Source organism: Peromyscus eremicus, chromosome 19 (genome assembly GCF_949786415.1).
Source record: "Peromyscus eremicus chromosome 19, PerEre_H2_v1, whole genome shotgun sequence".
Classification (NCBI taxonomy): Eukaryota; Metazoa; Chordata; class Mammalia; order Rodentia; family Cricetidae; genus Peromyscus; species Peromyscus eremicus.
The window spans coordinates 24,635,198-24,652,715 of record NC_081435.1 but is presented as its reverse complement, the minus strand read 5'-3'; the positions used below and the strand labels follow the sequence as shown (position 1 = coordinate 24,652,715).

Below are 17,518 nucleotides of genomic sequence, written 5' to 3'. Positions count from 1 at the left end.
GTTTTCCACACAGTTTTTTATTAAGGAATTCAGAACAGCTGGGGGTGGTGTTACATGCCTTTAATCCTAGTAATGGGCAGGTGGCAGCAACAGTAGCATCTCTGAGACTGAGGCCAGCCTGATCTACACAATGAGACCCAGTTTTTTAAAAAAAAAAAAAAAAGGAATTTTAGAACAAAGAGAACATGTTCTGTATAGCTATTCTAAGAATATCTAACAAATAATTATCAGATACCTGATCTTATTAGCACAAGTACTAGTTTTTTGTCATTTCTGAATATTACATTTTCCAGACTTTGTTAGAAGCTGGTCTTTTTTTTTTTTTTTGGAGCTGAGGATCGAACCCAGGGTCTTGCGTGCCACTGAGCTAAATCCCCAACCCAGAAGCTCGTCTACTACTACATTAATTCTTCTTAAAAGTGTATGAAATGCTCAAAACCATGAGAATCTGATCTGATAAGGACTTCTACCATTTATACCTACATGCACATTTTTTCTCATTACAAAAGCAATGGAGGCAGGTTTAGTGGCTGTCTTAGCATCTGGGATGTGGAGGCAGAGGCAGGAGAATGGAGAGTTGAAGGTCAGCCTGAGTTATTGTGCCATGACCCAACATAAAACAAACATTTGAAATTTTTTCAAATTATTTATTTCTATTTTATGTGCATTAGAGTTTTACCTACATGTATATTTGTGTGAGGGTGTCAGATTCCCTGGAACTGGAGTTACAGACAGTTGTAAGCTGCCATGTGGGTGCTGGAAACTGAACCTAGATCCTTTGGAAGAGCAGTCTGTGCTCTTAACCATCCCTCCAGCCCCAGAGAAAATATTTTTGGGTACATATTTTTCTACACATTTCTTTAACAAATCAAAGTTGACAGCAACAATATTGACTTTCCATGTAATTATCGCTTCCAATATATTACCCTCCTCTTAAAATATTATTTAAAAGTAGTTGTATAGATTTCCATTTTCACAATAAAACACCCCTCCTCCAAACTGAAAATTTTTCAATTTTTATTGCTTACCAACAAATCCAGAGCCTCTGTGCACAAATGAATGCTAAGTAAGAGTGATACCACTCAACTCCCATCAATTAAAATTCCACACTTAAAAACTGCCATTAGGGCCGGGCGGTGGTGGCGCACGCCTTTAATCCCAGCACTCGGGAGGCAGAGGCAGGTGGATCTCTGTGAGTTCCAGGCCAGCCTGGTCTCCAAAGCGAGTTCCAGGAAAGGCACAAAGCTACACAGAGAAACCTTGTCTCGAAAACAAAACAAAAACAAAAACAAAACAAAACAAAAAAACACCTACCATTAATATTACCAAACACAATTTGACTGTTAGAATAAATTTCTTTAAGTGTAACCTTTCCACCATTTTAGAACTATTTTCAAGGACCATACTGGTAGCATGGTCACTATAAAATTAGGACTTAAGCCGGGCGGTGGTGGTGCACGCCTTTAATCCCAGCACTTGGGAGGCAGAGGCAGGAGGATCTTTGTGAGTTCAAGGCCAGCCTGGTCTACAGAGCAAGACCCAGGAAAGGCGCAAAGCTACACAGAGAAACCCTGTCTCGAAAAACAAACAAACAAACAAAAACCAAAACAAAATTAAGACTTAATACTCAGACAGGGGCATGGTGGTGAACACCTTTAACCCCAGCACTCAGGAGGCAGAAGCAGGTGTATCTCTTCTGAGTGCGAAGCCAGCCTGTCTACATACGGAGGGAGTTCCACAAAAAACCTGTTTCAAAACAAAAACAAAGAACAATCCAAAAAGATTTAATACTGTCTTCTACCACAGCACTTATGGGAACCATGATACTTGTGAAATATAAGATATTATCGCTGCATTCCTGCTTTTAAAACTTTATCACCTTATTGTATTATTTCTTGGTCTAAAAGCATCAGGTAAAAAGCTAAATACTTCCAAATCAGATTATGTTTAAAAGCTACCTCTATGGATAGGAAGTATAAAAACTAAGTACTCGTAAAATGCCAAGAAATGTAAGCTTAAAGAACCTCAATCCAAGACCTGATGGGTAATGTATCTTTTTCAAGAATTATATAACTAACCAGAAGAATTTTCTGTATTTCAGTGACATTTGTAAAAACATCTACGTGCAAAGGCAACCTTGGGGTTTTTTTGGCAATAAAATACTCCCCACTCCCTTCTTCTAGATTGCTAAAATACTAATGTTCGTGTAAGTTATGAAGATAATTGGGCGTGGTGACACAAGCCTGTAGGTAATCCAGGTATGCTGAGACAGGAGGATATGGAGTTCCTCCAAAGATCTCTAAAAGAAATCTACATAATGCGTAGAGTGTTAGTAAAATGATGTTGTTTTGAGACAATCTTGATGTTACCGAGGCTGGCCCCGAAGTCATGGCAATTCTTGGTCTGCGTTGGTCTCAAGTGCCGCTATTACAAGTATGCGTCACTACGCCCAACAATTAGGAGCTTTTAAGAAGCTTTTCAACACCTATGCAAAACCGCCTGCGATGTAATTTTTTGCCGGCATAGTCAAGTCTAAATTTACTAGGGCAAAGCGTGTTGTATCGACTGACAACTTAGCCTATTTAAATACGCAACACGCAGTAGCAACACAAAATCCCATGATCACTTCCTATGAAATCAGCGACACAAAATTTCAGAGCTCCAGAAAGACTAAAAATTTCAGAATCACCACAACTGTTCTAGAAACGTCTAGAGGAGTAACTGTAACCTACCCAATACAGCCATATTCCACAGAAGGGGCTAATCCTTTAGACAGAGTCACAGACGAGGAAAAGCGCCTAAGAACACCTACGGTAAAAGGAAAACACAAAAGCATGGCACAGCACTAGCAGTGAGAAGAAAGATTGAAGCACTACACCACGGTCCTCCAAACCCTTTGTCTGAAAACCGGAAGGTCTCACAACCCACGGGCCTGTCCAGAGGAGCCTGGACTATTTTGATAGAGGAAAAGAAACGTGAGGTGACCGATTAAACAAATGTTCTACCCAGTAGCATGCAGAAAGCTGTGCCCGAGAGGCAATACAAAAACCAAGCGTTAACGTTTCATTTTCGGCCATTTTTACGCAACTGGGGGGGATGGGGAGGGATTGTTCCAGATGTCTGGCTAAAATCGCGCGCGGGTGAGGGACGCGGGAGTCCTGGGAATGGGGCAATAGGAAGGGATGGGGTAAGGAACGCCGAGAAGGCCGCTGACGCCAGGGTCGGGGAAGGAACGTCGGCCAAAACACGCAAGCTTTTCACATCCTACGAGGTCCTCCATTTTGGGTCCATTTCCAGGGGGGAAATCGGCAAACGCACTACCTGGGACTCGCGCTCCCGCCAACTTTACTAAGCTCAACTATCCTCCCCAAACGGCAGGCCCCAGCGGACGGTCGGTCGGTCGGTCCCTCAGGCTTCCAACGCTCCTCCCTCCCTCCCTCCCTCCCTCCGCGCTGCGGCCCGCGTGTAACGGGCTCGTCCCGCCCCCGCCCCCCTCCAGCCCGGGGCGCAGGACGTTCGGCGGCCGAGCAAACCTCGGGACCCCCCCGGCTCTGCTGCAGCATTCCGGGCCGTTGGCTGGCTGGCTGGCTGGCTGGCTGGCTGCGCATCCCCCGGCGGAACCGCTCACCTCCGCCGCCCGGGGAGGCAGGTCGCGCCGCCACCGCACTCCTAACATGGCGGCCGCCGCTCGGGCGGCTCACATACGCAGCGCCCAAGGAGGCAGCCCCCGGCGAGCGGGAGCGAAGCGAGAACGGCGCGCCGCCGACCCCCGACAGCCCCGGCCACGGCGGCTGGCCCGCTCGCCGCGGACGCGGACAGCCCCGGCCACCCACCCGGGCTCTTACCCGCTTCACGCCTACCTTAGGGGAAGGGAGAGGGAAAAGGAGAGATACCTCTCTCAGCGAGCGGGACGCGGAGGCTCCCACAATCCCCCGCAGCAACGGCGCTGGCAGGAGGTGGCGACCGAGCGAGAAGGCACTCTCGCGAGAGCGCTCGTTCCCACCCCCCCACCCCCCCGCCCCAGTTCTAGCTCGGCCCGCGCTCGGCCCCGCCCCCTGCGCGACGCACGCGGCCAGGCTTGTTCTCTAAGGCTGAGCCCGTCTCTCTCCTCCCGAGAGGGCGGGAAAAGCCGCACGAGCTTCTACAGGTTCGTGTACCTCCCTAGAAAATGCCCTGCCACCTCGATAATGCTGCAAAACACCTACAAATATAAATAACTAAATAAATAACTGCCGGGCGGTGGTGGCGCACGCCTTTAATCCCAGCACTCGGGAGGCAGAGCCAGGCGGATCTCTGTGAGTTCGAGGCCAGCCTGGGCTACCAAGTGAGTTCCAGGAGAGGTGCAAAGCTACACAGAGAAACCTTGTCTCGAAAAACCAAAAAAATAAATAAATAAATAAATAAATAACTAATGCAGCGCTAGACGGGCCCCTCTATGCTCTCCGATTTATCGGGTGAGGATCCGTACCATAGGAAACTATAGTTTCAGCTGTTTACCTACAAACTCTGGTGCCATGAAATTAATTAGGGGTGGATAGAGCAGTTCTACTCCTAAGAAGACCATCGCACCATCTTTAAAAAAAAAAAAAAAAAAAAGGCATAATTTGGCGGTTCTGAAGAGGTCTCTAAGAGCAGAGGCCAAAACAGTGTGAGTACTCCCTGGAACTGGAGTACCAGCTGTAAGCTACTAGACGTGACTGCTGGCAATAGACCCGTCCTCTGAAAGAGTATTCGTAGAGTAATCGCTGAGAGTTCTCCACTTTTTTTTTTTTTAAATCCGGAGTAGGGGTCCCAGACAGGGTTTCTCTGTGTAGCTTTGGAGCCTGTCCCGCAACTTGCTCTGTAGACCAGGCTGGCCTCGAACTAAGAGATTGCCTGTCTGTCTTACGGGTGCTGGGATTAAAGGTGTGTGCCACCACCGCCTGACTGAGTTCTCCACTCTTTTTTTTGTTTGTTTGTTTTTCGAGACAGGGTTTCTCTGGATAGCTTTGCGCCTTTCCTGGAACTCACGCTGTAGCCCAGGCTGGCCTCGAACTCACAGAGATCCGCCTGCCTCTGCCTCCCGAGTGCTGGGATTAAAGGCGTGCGCCACCACTGCCGACACTTTGCAGTTAACTGCAAAATGTGCGCTCTGAGATAAAAGAGGGTCAGGCTGCAACCACCCTCAGAGAACTCAGAATTTGGAAGGCAGAGACTCTTCATACAAAGATTAATTACAAGATGCTTTCTATGAAGTGGTAATGCTGTTTACACATAACCAGTTCACTTGGACAGGTGACAAAAGCCACCTCTCAGGGTCACAATTAGCACTTTACCTCAATTTAGTGCTTCACCACTGGTGTTTCTCCTTTCAGTTAGGCCTCAGAGAAAAGGTCATCGGTGACAACTGCAGTCTTTGTCCTGGTGAAACTTGCAATACATGCAGATAATTGAAACCAAAGTGTGCATAAATAATCTGAGGAATGAGAAAGCTAATGTCTGGTGTTAAACTGTAAGGCCAGCAAAGAAAATGAAGTAATCCCAGGTAGAAGAAAAACCAGGGGTAAAAGTGTGCTTTTGTAGGTGACATTGCAGAAGACTGAGAAGGTGGTAAAGAGCCATTCTCCTCGGGTTACAAGTGCAATGATGTAGTCAAGTAAAGCCTGAGATGAATTAGAGGACACAAATCCTGGTTATTAACATAAAAAACACCACGATATATACGCAGAACTATATTCCCACCCTGGAAAAAACATTTCTGCTTCCACTGTGAAGAAAACAGCAAAGGGAAAGAGAAATGACAAAATGTAAAGACAACTTAAAAGTTATCTTTGAAGTCGCAATCCACCACAGATGCTTCACAGCATGGCATTCTACAAAAAAAGTGAACAAAAGTTGAAGGAGTACTTGGAAAATTAGTCAATCACAATGGTTAACAAGAACAAGACTAAAAATAAGATTTTGTGACGTGGGCATAAGAGATTCTGAATGTATGGAAGGGAAACAGGACCCATTCAATGAAGAATGTGTAGCAAGAGAAATCAGAGCTGAGGTAAGCTTACTTTACTGTGACAGAAGCCCCAGCTATTAAATATAACTGTCAAGAGAATATCTTAGTAAGGAGCAAAGAGGAAAACCTACAATATAAGTTACTCACAGAAATGTCTCTTAAGACATCAAGAGGGGGTCATTCCTGTCTGTGTATCACAGGACAAGGAATAAAGAAAGCTTTAACCCAGATTACAGTGATAGCAAAACCCAATGGTCATTGAAATATTAAGATCTTCCTATCAAGTCTCAATACACTTAACCAAATGTTTACACACTCTAATGGCATCTCATAATTGTATATGTGGGGGCCCACAGAGGTTTCCTAATGAGATCTGAGCTTGCTTTACCCAACAGGGCTGCATAAGGGGATGGATTGATCACGTGAATGGTCACCAGGTGTTTGGAAGGGTCTGCACTTGGCTGTGCTAGGGAGGGGTCTTTTGCTCCACCTCTTGGCATTCCTACAAATAGCCCTTTAGACGAGACGGAAGGAGCCAGTGGACTAGGATCCAGGCCCTCTCAAGGTTATCCTGTTTCTGTCTCTCCCCGCTCTGTATTTCTTTCTAAATCTCTTATCCCTCACTCCTCAAAGAGTATCCTGGGGGGAGAACATGGGGGTGGGTCCCCCACATGTAATCAAAAGTCCTTTTAATTGAGTATTTATTGATGCTCTGCAGTGAAATGGAAGGCAAACTAGTTAAGAGACAGATTTGTGAGACTGTATTCACAAAGCACATTTTAGAAGTTTGGGGATGGAAAGACTGGAAAGACTACACCCTGGAGGACTGTCCTCTGATGAGGCAGACTAAGAAATCTGGCCTTAAGGAGGGCCAGGCATGGAACAGAGAATTCAAGAACTCTCTACTTAAGGCTTTGGTGTTGTGGCCTGCACCAGGGATGGTAAGAATGAAGGCCTGCTGGCGCACACCTTTGATCCCAGCACTAGGGAGGCAGAGGCAGGCGATCTCTTGAGTTCAAGCCAGTCTGGGCCACAGAGTGAGTTCCAGGAAAGGCGCCAAAGCTACACAGAGAAACCCTGTCCCGAAAAACCAAAAAGAATGAAGGCCTGAAAGCCTGGTACAGATAGGTGATTTTCAATGCCAAGCTAAAAAAAAAAAAGTGGGGGGAGGCAGCTCAGGATCTGGTCTGGCAATAAGGAACTTCTTACCAGGAAAAGGCATGTTTCTATGCTGTGGGATGGTCTGTATGACAAATGTGTGGCTCTGATTGGTTAGTAAATAAAACACTGATTGGCCAGTAGTCAGGCAGGAGGAAGTGTAGGCGGGACAAGGAGGAGAAGAATTCTGGGAAGTGGAAGGCTGAGTCAGAGACACTGCCAGCTTCCGCCATGATGAACAGCATGTGAAGATGCCGGGAGGCCACGAGCCACATGGCAAGGTATAGATTTATAGAAACGGATTAATTTAAGATATAAGAACAGTTAGCAAGAAGCCTGCCACGGCCATACAGTTTGTAAGCAATATAAGTCTCTGTGTTTACTTGGTCGGGTCTGAGCGGCTGTGGGACTGGCAGGTGAGAGAGATTTGTCCTGACTGTGGGCCAGGCAGGAAAACTCTAGCTACATATCTATGTAGAACTAAATGCATTAAAACATTAATTAGGGTGGCTAATGCCTGCCGTCCCAATTGAGGCAAGTTTGAGAGCAGACGGCCTCTGCCTTCCTAGTGCGGGGAGTAAAGGCACGCTCCGCTGCTGCCCAGCTAATTATTTTTTTGTGTCCGAGGGAATCATTTTTGACAGGTCTTGGGCTGGGGATGCAGCACAGCTGGTAGGTTAATCCTGGGTTTAATCCCCAACACAAGATAACTGGAGCAGTGCTCGCACACCTGTAAAGCAGGAAGACCAGGAGGTTCAGTCACTATATACCAAGGTAGAGGGGAGTTTTGGCTAGAGACCATGTCACAAAACAAATCACAATAATTTTACACTTAACTGTCAATCTTTAATACAATCCACCATGAATTTATTCACAAACAGTAAGGGTCTTCCCTCCCATGGAGTTTACATCTAGTACTTTTGTCCACTGCTGTCTAACATGTGGTCCCGGGTTCAATTCCCAACAATAGAAGAAGAAAAAAAGTGTGTGCTTTGCATTAATCAGCTTAAATTGGACGCAGCCTCACCATGCCAGTAACTGCAGCACTTGGCAGTTATTAAAAAACACACAAAAGCAGTTCAGGTTGCTAGAGAGATGGCTTGGCAGTCAAAAGTATATCCCTCACTCCTCAAAGAGTATCCTGGGGGGAGAAAGTGGGGGTGGGTCCCCCACATGTATAGAAATCAAAAGTTCTTTTCCAGATACCCAGAAGAGGTGGTTCACAAATGCTCTGGGGAATATCTCCTTCATAGCAGTGAGGGCAAGGATGCTACTAGGCAAAAATCTCAAGTATTAGTTCATTAGCTCAGTAAATTGTCCTAAGTGTTCACCACAGTTCCATTAACAGGAGCTGCTCACAATTCTCAAGAGTCATTTCCACTCTTTTCAAGTCCTTAATTAGTTGCTCTTACCCTGTTCTTTTCCTTTGTGTAAATTCCTAGGCACTGGAGAGGCCTTTTCATGTCCCTTTGGGACCTGCAGAATTTACCCCCTGGGTTTTATTTTCCTAATTATGATTTAAGACCTGGCCCAACATTTCAAGAAAAATCTAATGTCACTTGTCTAAACCCGGTAAGTGATAGTAATGAATGACCATCAATGGCAGCAATATTAGTTGCTTATTTATTTTTGAAAAAGGGTTTCTGTGTAGCCTTAGCTATCCTGCAACTCAGAGGTCTACCTGCCTCTGCCTCTTCCTCTTGAGTTCTGGGACTAAAGGTATGTACCACCACCCAGCTTTGCTACTTATTTTAACTCCAGTTCTGGGGGACTTCCTGGCCTCTGACTTTATGGGCACCAGACATGCAGAGGACATATACATATGCACACATAAAACAAATATAAATTTTAAAGCTCTTTATTTATTTTTACATGAATGCATGTTTTGCTTGCTTGTGTGTCCCCAGAGCCCATTAGATCCCCTGGGACCGAAGTTAAAGGTGGTTGTGAGCCACCTTGTGGATGCTGGGCATTAAACTCAGGTCCTCTGGAAGTCTCTCCAGCCCCTAAAAAAATTTAAAGCTTTTTTGATTTATCTTGAATTTACCAGGACTTAAAGGACAGCTGGGATAAGTAGTGACTAATTAACTACACTTATCAATTAGGAAATCCCATTAAATTATTTTAATTGTATTATTTATGCCACTGAAACCTCTTAAGGCAGTGAATACATGCAATTAATAGTCATAGTATTATCCTCTTTCAAGAAATACCACAGGGGCTGGAGAGGTGGCTCAGCAGTTAAGTGCACTGACTGCTCTTCCAGAGGACCCTGGTCAATTCCCAGCACCTACATGGCAGCTCACACCTGTCTGTAACTCTAGTTTCTGAGGACCCAACACATGGCAAAACACCAATGCACGCAAAATAAAAATAAATTAAAAAAAAAAAAAACCACAGGAGCCGGGCGGTGGTGGCGATGCCTTTAATCCCAGCACTCAGGAGGCAGTGCCAGGCGGATCTCTGTGAGTTCGAGGCCAGCCTGGGCTACAGAGTGAGTTCCAGGAAAGGCGCAAAGCTACAGAGAAACCCTGTCTTGAAAAAAAAAAAAAGAAAGAAAGAAAGAAAGAAAGAAAGAAAGAAAAACACCACAGGAACGTCTGTGCTCATGGGTATCCCTAGACAGTCCAAGACTAACCCCATAGAGAGGACAGGAAGAGATGGCTTAATGGGTAAAGCTGCCTGCTGCCAAGCCTAACAACTTGAGTTGGATTCCCAGAACTCACATGCCAAGCCAGGCGGTGGTGGCGCACGCCTTTAATCCCAGCACTCGGGAGGCAGAGCCAGGCAGATCTGTGAGTTCGAGGCCAGCCTGGTCTACAGAGCGAGATCCAGGACAGGCTCCAAAACTACAGAGAAACCCTGTCTTGAAAAACCAAAAAAGAAAAAAAGAAATGAACTCTCCTGCTGTCCTTCCACCTCCCCAGTCCTGTGAGTAGCATAATCATGCCCACACTCACAAAATTGTGGATAGAAGGGGCACAGAAGTACATGCCAGTAATTAGACTGCTTGCAAGGTACAGGGAAGTTACTGTTACATACTAAAGTTTAAGGCCAATCTTGGTTACACAAGACTATTGAAAAAAAATGGGATAAACCAGATGTGGCACCTGTAACCCCATAACTCAGTAGAGGCTGCAGGATCTACCAGGTATGGTAGTCCTCACTAATTCCAACACTTCAGGGATGGAGATAGTATTAGGCCAAACTCTCATACATGAGGAACTGTCTCAAAGCTTTGGGCCTGCACAGACCCATCAGTGGCCAATGTTGCTGGTTCTCTAGAACACTTGGTTCTCAGCAAATCATTCCAGGGGATTCAATGCCCTCTTTTGTCCTCCAGGGGATCTACATACATATGCCATACACCTTTGTTTAAATCTCCTCTTTAAGCTCCTTACAAATGGATGGAGAAATACAACAGAAGTCATGTAAAAACCATATAAATTCAAGGAGATTTTTTTTTCCTTCTTGATAATTTATTTAGTCACCTTATTCTTTTCAGATAAGGAATACAAACAAACAAAAGCTTGGCATGTGTTTCATGACTAACTCCAGCACCCAGGAGGTTGATCCAGATCTCCTGGTTTGAGGTTAGCCCGGGTTAGAATATTTTAAAAATAAAGTGTGAAGATACATTTTGATACTGTGACTAATGCTATTCAATCCCCAAGGCCTGAACTTCATTCAAAGGTCAGAAATGTTGCTAATTCTATTCTTCTACCTTTGTCAGTGGCCCCTGGGAAATTTTAAAAAGCTTTCAAACGTTTGGGAATGTTGACCCTAAAAGTTTCAATAAAATTCCAATCTCAGTGTTTATCAGTGAGTTTTATTGGAATATAGCCATGTTCGTTTGCTGATACACCATCTGCTTTTCACACAGTTGCCAAAACAAAGACAATAGTAACAATATTTACTATCTGGGCCATTTTAGGAACCTAGTAGACCTTTGCTTTTAAAAAGCAATGTCCCAAAGTTTTTGGAATGTTCTGAGCTGTCCTAAAATGACTACTATCCAAATAGAACCCCAAAACCACTAGCTAATTAACAAGTAGCCAGCTGTATGTAGTACACAGCCATCATCTAGCGCCTTAAGAAATTACAGCTGGGGGCTGGAGAGATAGCTCAGAGGTTAAGAGCACTGGCTGTTCTTCCAGAAGTCACGAGTTCAATTCCCAGCAACCACATGGTGGCTCACAACCATCTATAATGAGATCTGGTGCCCTCTTCTGGTGTTCAGGTACATACAAGCAAGCAGAATACTGTGTAGAGATAATAAATAAATCTTTAAAAAAAAAAAAAGAAAGAAATTACAGCTGAAGATGTATCTCAGTTGCCTTGGGTGTGAGCTCCATTACTGCTCCATGCCCCAAACCATACCTGGGCTTTGCAAACATTTTCTGGAATTTTATCACAGCTCTTTAATCCTCTAAAGCAAATCTAACTTTTCTCCCCATCTGAGTATTTTAATAAGGACCTCAACATTACAGGGACCACATACATTACTCAAAACATGGTGTTGTCAGAAACCTGAAGTCCTGATGGAGGCAGATTCCCCATTCGGATCTAGAATTCAAGGAGGAAAAGGTAACAAGCTGTCAGTAAGGTGCAAGGCCTAGTGCAAATGAGCAAAGTGTCCCACACACATAGCTGTATTCCTGTCCCATCCCTTTTCTTTTAGCATGAAAAAAATTGTTTGCACCTAGACCAGGACCAACTCCACAAGGAGTCCTTCCACTCTCAGGGATGCAAACACTGCCTGAAGGTAGTCAGCATGAACACCAAAACAGCGCTCAGAGCCAACCCTTAAGACAGCCTTACTCTCCCAACAGTGTAACACAATCACAGGCACCATGCAGCCTGGATAGCTGACAACTGTTGGGTTACTCCAGAAAAAAATCTCCCTTTCCCACTTCATGGACACTGGGACCCTGGGGGAGCCGATGTGAACAGACTTCATAATCAGCTGGATGTCGACTTGAAAACAGACGTACTTTCTACACTTTCAGTTTTATCCAACTCCAATCCCTACCATTCATTGGCAGGGACTGAGCTTGGATAGACTCTTAGCAGTGAACAAAAACAAGACACACTCTACTACTTGTCTTCTAGGACTCACAGTATCCCTCATTCGGAATGGCAGACACAAAGATCATTCACCCCTTCAAACAAAAACACCAAAATTCTACAGTCACTGCCAAGAGCTAATTTGCTTCCAAACTGTTTCCTCATACATATCAAGTAGTCATGTTACAACAGACACTTACCTGATAACTACACTTGGACTGTTGTGGGTTACTACTTCCTTCAGGGGGGCGAAGACCACCCTACTTCCAAGTCATCCTAAAGAAAAGCAAGCAAGTAAGCTTTAGCAATTCATAATAGTGAGGTAACATTAACAATGCATTATATATTTACAACTGTAAATAACTAGTTCAGTCCTTCACTGAGACTGCTTATTTGATACATAAATGCCTCTTGCAAGCTATCCTGAGTCCTTCCACACACAAAATAAATGTAATTTATGTCCCACTGTTTGCCTTCTTTCTAACTACCTCTGAAGCCCTCTGTTCATCACTGGTCCTAAGACCATTCACAATTAAGTCTATTCACAATGAATAATTACTCAAGGCTCACCCAAGTCCTTTTTAAGAGCAGGTGAACCGATAGAACACCCTGATGACCTGCAGCCCACATCTTCCCTGAAAGATGGATCAAGAACAAGGTAGTAGGGGACAGTTTTATTTTAGGTACAGGAGCTATCTGAGTTTAGAAATAAGGTTTAGTTAGTGAGGTTATTCTAAGTTGTTAGACGTGGGATTGGTGTCAGGGGAAGAGTGAGGGGCAGGAAGGCAAGCACAGATACCTGTATTATTATGTTGGGGCCAATGCAGAGGGACCGCTAATGCTAAGGCAAGCCGCTGTTTAGAGGACATTTCCAGGGCTAAGCTGGTACTGGTGCATGAGAATACAATGTAGGGCTGGAGAGATGGCTCACAGGTTAAGAGCACTGGCTGCTCTTCCAGAGGTCCTGAGTTCAATTCCCAGCAACCACAAGGTGGCTCTCACAACCATCTATAACGAGAACTGGTGCCCTCTTCTGGCATGTAAGTGTACACGCCAGCAGAATATTGTATGCATAATAATCTTTTAAAAAGTTATAAAAAAAAATACAAAGTAATTATGGGTATAAACCCAAGGGCAGGTAGCGATAAGACAGAATAATAGATGAGGGCTGCGAGTGGGCAGTGTATGCAGAAACTTTCCTGCCAGTAGTTACTGATCGGTTTGGTACGATCCAATCCTACAGCATTGGACTGAGGAGCAAAAGGGGTGAACAGGGCAAGCATGATTAAGACGAAGAAAGCAATGGGGAGGCCAATGGGGAGGCCGCTGAGGGGGTGTCAGAAGATGCACACAGGGCTGATTGGTTGGCCTGGCAAAAGGCCTTATTGTGGTCCCCTAAAACAACCTTCAGAGGGTTGGGGTGGGTAAGAAACTTCTGGAAATTGATGAAGCTGGCCTGTTTGCAGAGCTCAGTTCCAGCTATCCCTGAGTGCCCATCCAAATTCTAGGGTGTCCAGGCACAGAAAACCAGAAAGCGATATGCTGAGTCATGGAACTTCAGGAGGTACTAAGGCAGTCTGGTAAGGACCCCTGTCCAAAAGGGGCACAGAGAAAAAGGAGGGACATAGATCAGAGGATGCCACCAACCCTTCAGGGTATGGGTGAGGCATACTGAGGTTGGGTCTGCCTGTGGGAACCAGGATATTAGTTTTCACAGATGCAGTAACTACGTAGGCTCCATTGGATAGTCACCAGATTCATTCTAAGTGATGTTGTATTTGCCTAAAATTGAGGCATTTCCTAGAAAATAAGCATTCTAATAATAATCTAAAAAAAAAAAAATCAAACAAAAGGTTCCTAACTGTTCACTTGGTACCATTTGACCTAAGCTTAGTTCCCAGAACCCCATGATCAACTGATACTCATAAAATTTACTGAAGAGCTAGAACAGAATACTAATAGTTTTTGTTGAGAATAGGCTTCTAGGTTGCCCAGATAATCTAAAAGGATCCTGCATGCCACAACTCCAGATTCATCAGTGAGGTCATTCCATGGACACCTACTTTTTTTTTTTTTTTTTTGGTTTTTCAAGACAGGGTTTCTCTGTGTAGCTTTGCGCCTTTCCTGGAACTCACTTGGTAGTCCAGGCTGGCCTCGAACTCACAGAGATCCGCCTGGCTCTGCCTCCCGAGTGCTGGGATTAAAGGCGTGCGCCACCACCGCCCGGCTGACACCTACTTTTGAAATCCCTTAAAAAGGGATTATAAACCAGGCGGTGGCGGCTCATGCCTTTAATCCAAGCACTCTGGAGGCAGGTGAATCTGAGTTCGAGGCCAATCTAGTCTACATAATGAGTCCCAGGTCAGCTAGAGCTGTTCCAGAGAAAACCTATCTAGAAAAACCAAAGTTGTGTGTGTGTGTGTGTCATAATCTAACTTTTATTATTGTGGGGAGAGGGAGCTATGCACTTTTAGTGAAAGCACATTCTAGTAACTTCCTCCACTGTCTCAGGCCCAGTTTGGACTAGTCAACAGGCACTAAACCGTATCTTTTTCTATTTCCTCATCCCTCACTGGCTTGATTTCCTTTGTTCTGTTTTGTTTCCAAGTTGTGACTGAAGTAACCTGTCAGACCAGAACCCCTAAGGAAGACCCGGTGCTTAGGTTTGTTTCTTCCTGCAGAACTTGCTCTTACCTCAGTGGGCAAGCAACTATGCTGACATCCTGGTATAGTTAACAACAGAGTTGGCAGGAACCAGGCCCAGAATGCCAACCAGCTGTTGGCTGCTGTTCTCCCAGCTGTGTAACACTTGCCTAGGTACAAGGAAACCTAGGTAGCTGCCTACAGCTGGCGCCGAGGAGAACTAGCTGAACTGTACTCACCAGGAAGGGCATCTCCTGAAATTGGCAGCTGGGCACTACAAAAGCAAAAGGTCCCAGGTTAGAGTCAGTCAACACCTGTGCAGTTTAAAAACAAAACCCCTCTGCTCAAACTCCCTTCATTTCTTTTAGGCCGTGCCACAGAAACAACAGTACTGAAACCACATACCTTTGGGAGCTGTCTCCGAAGAGCCTGTCCATGAACCAAGTAACTAACTGTCTCAGAGTTCTCATTTGTAGAATAGTAGTAGTATGACAGTACCCTGTACATCAGGTGGATGGGACCAGGAGTGCATTGGCATGGTGGCTGATGCCCGTAATCTTAGCGCGTGGGAAGCTAAGGCAGGAAGACGGACTCCAGAACCAACTTAGACTGCACTGAGACCCATGTCTGAATAAGCCAAACTTAACAAAACCCCAGAGGATATGTAAGTGTAGAGTGGACACTCAGTGGACAACAAAATGACATTATCTGACGTTTTACACACCATTATAACACACACACACACACATATATATGGGCAAGTTATCCAAACTTATGCCATTCCCAAACCACATCTAACCCACTCCAACCAATTTAAAGGAACAGGAAAACCAATGTAGGCCTCATTGTTCAGGTCTAAAAACCCTTTCAGGGCGTGGGCTGAAGCATATCTGGTTCCCCACGGACACGTTTTCCTCACAAACCGTTCACGGTCCCTGCCCGGGGCTCCGGGAATGCTAAACTCTGAACGAATTCCAGGTGACTCCCTAGCTGGAGAGGGACCGCACCTCATTGGCGGCGACTCTTCGGGTTACGATTTCCCCTAGTCCCTTCAAGATCACCTCCAAGGCTGGAGGCACTGGAAAACAAGCCCCAGCCTTCCCGTACCCAGGCAGGAGCCTTCTTACCCTCCTTCTCGCCTAGGTCGGGAAATCCTCCAGGATCTCTCCTGGTCGGGCCCTCACTCACCTGCACGTGCTCGGGAGCTCTGCAGGACACAGCAGCCTCAGCGGAAGCCGCGGAGGAAAGGACAGCCGGGAGCCAGCGGGAGCCCCGCCCCGGGGCGGGTGCAGGGCGGGGCGATAGTCCCGCCCAAGAAAGGCGGGGCTAGAAACACACCAGTGACGACAGAGGAGAGCGAAGTCCCCCCATTTGCACTGACCTGTGTTAGAGGATTGCTTAGTCTCTGAACAAAGGCTACATTTGCCGGATTCCTTATGTCTAGGAGCCCTGGGCTTGCAGCTGCTAAAGACAGAGCCCCTTGTGTCCTAGTGGGGCCAGGCCGACTACCTACCTGCACCTAAGGCTTGCGGTCGCCGTTTCTCTTCCACGTGTGGCGCCCTTTGGTTGCTGCTGGTCTAGCCCACGCTTTTTATGCAGATCTCCAGTGCAGATCTTTCAACATCTGAGTTGTCAGTCGGTTAATGGTGCCCCCACCCACGCAGGTCGTCTTGGTCATGTTCTAGAGCCTTTGGACCACATTCCTGATGTCCTTCAGTGAAATCCTTAACTGAATGGCAGCAGCTAAAACTGGCTTTCTCTGCCAGATTGGGGCTGCTCCTGTGCAGTCAGCTAAAGAAGGCCCTATCCTTGATCTGAACAGACACCTTTCTTTACCAGGATTTCTTTCGAACACTAACATTTCCTTTCCCCTGTGGTTAAGGATTATGATTCTATCCTGCTGAGCAAGTGGTGATGCTGGGGTCCAGAGGAGTAAGGTCCACCAACAGTAATTCCGGAATCCATTTTGTGACTCCTTCAAATCCTGCTTTCCGACTCCCTTCCCATCCTCCTTTCCTAGCCTCTCAGTTAGTTATTACACCTGTCAATAATGGGCAGGCAAGCCTCAGGAAATCAGCCGCTGTCCTTGGCATCTGCCAACATGTTTTGTTATCTATTTCCACAGTTCCTTCATAGTGAAAGGGGATGGGGGGTCCTGTGCATCCCAACCTTAGCATACCTCCTTTGAAAACACGCAGTGCCCCAAATTGATTCAGACAAGAGACCCTAGGCTACAGAGCCAAAGAACTACGGGAGAAGTAGCAATCCCCAATCTTCTTCCCCAGGTTTGATGGAGTTGGACACTGCCCCTGGCCAGGGAAAGGCTTACATAAATACAATAATTTGAGGGTCATGTGGTCAGCGTTGGGCTGGGAAGCAGGGCAGTTAAAAAGGAATGTGGCTGAAGACTGCTGTCATAATCAATGCAGCGTCAGGCTGTCACAGTGTATTCGTAAAAGGAGGGTTTATGAACCTATAAAGCCTAGCAAATTGGCTTGGTAATTGTCCTGCAGAGCTCTACTAAAGGAGAAATTGCATTGGACCTCATGTGTTTTGCTGTCTTCCCTTCCAAACCCACAAAGCAGAGAAGGCAGGACTTCCTGAAGAATTCATGAAAGGGAAAGATGATGGTCCGTGTGTGCACGTGTTTATGAGAGACTT

General features: G+C 45.7%; 1 protein-coding gene, 1 long non-coding RNA gene and 1 other non-coding gene across 5 annotated transcripts in view; all 3 read right to left on the bottom strand.

Annotated features, from left to right (window-relative positions):
- Matr3 (matrin 3) overlaps positions 1-3,975 on the bottom strand; it is a 31,910-nt gene extending 27,935 nt beyond the window's left edge. Inside the window, exon 1 of one of the 3 annotated variants that reach the window (XM_059246780.1) lies at positions 3,861-3,975. The gene's annotated coding sequence lies outside the window, so the exon portion shown is untranslated. Of the gene's footprint in view, positions 1-3,321; positions 3,343-3,860 lie in introns of those variants that run through there. The other 2 variants (XM_059246781.1, XM_059246783.1) reach the window with 2 other exon arrangements.
- Positions 3,976-10,625: 6,650 nt separating this feature from the next.
- Positions 10,626-16,098, bottom strand: LOC131895908 (uncharacterized). The gene is made up of 4 exons (XR_009375316.1): positions 16,046-16,098; positions 15,097-15,131; positions 12,415-12,490; positions 10,626-11,713 (listed from the first exon to the last, which is right to left on the bottom strand). It is a non-coding gene; the product is annotated as an uncharacterized LOC131895908 (long non-coding RNA).
- Positions 11,839-12,030, bottom strand: LOC131896257 (small nucleolar RNA SNORA74). The gene has a single exon (XR_009375416.1). It is a non-coding gene; the product is annotated as a small nucleolar RNA SNORA74 (small nucleolar RNA).
- Positions 16,099-17,518: the final 1,420 nt, after the last annotated feature.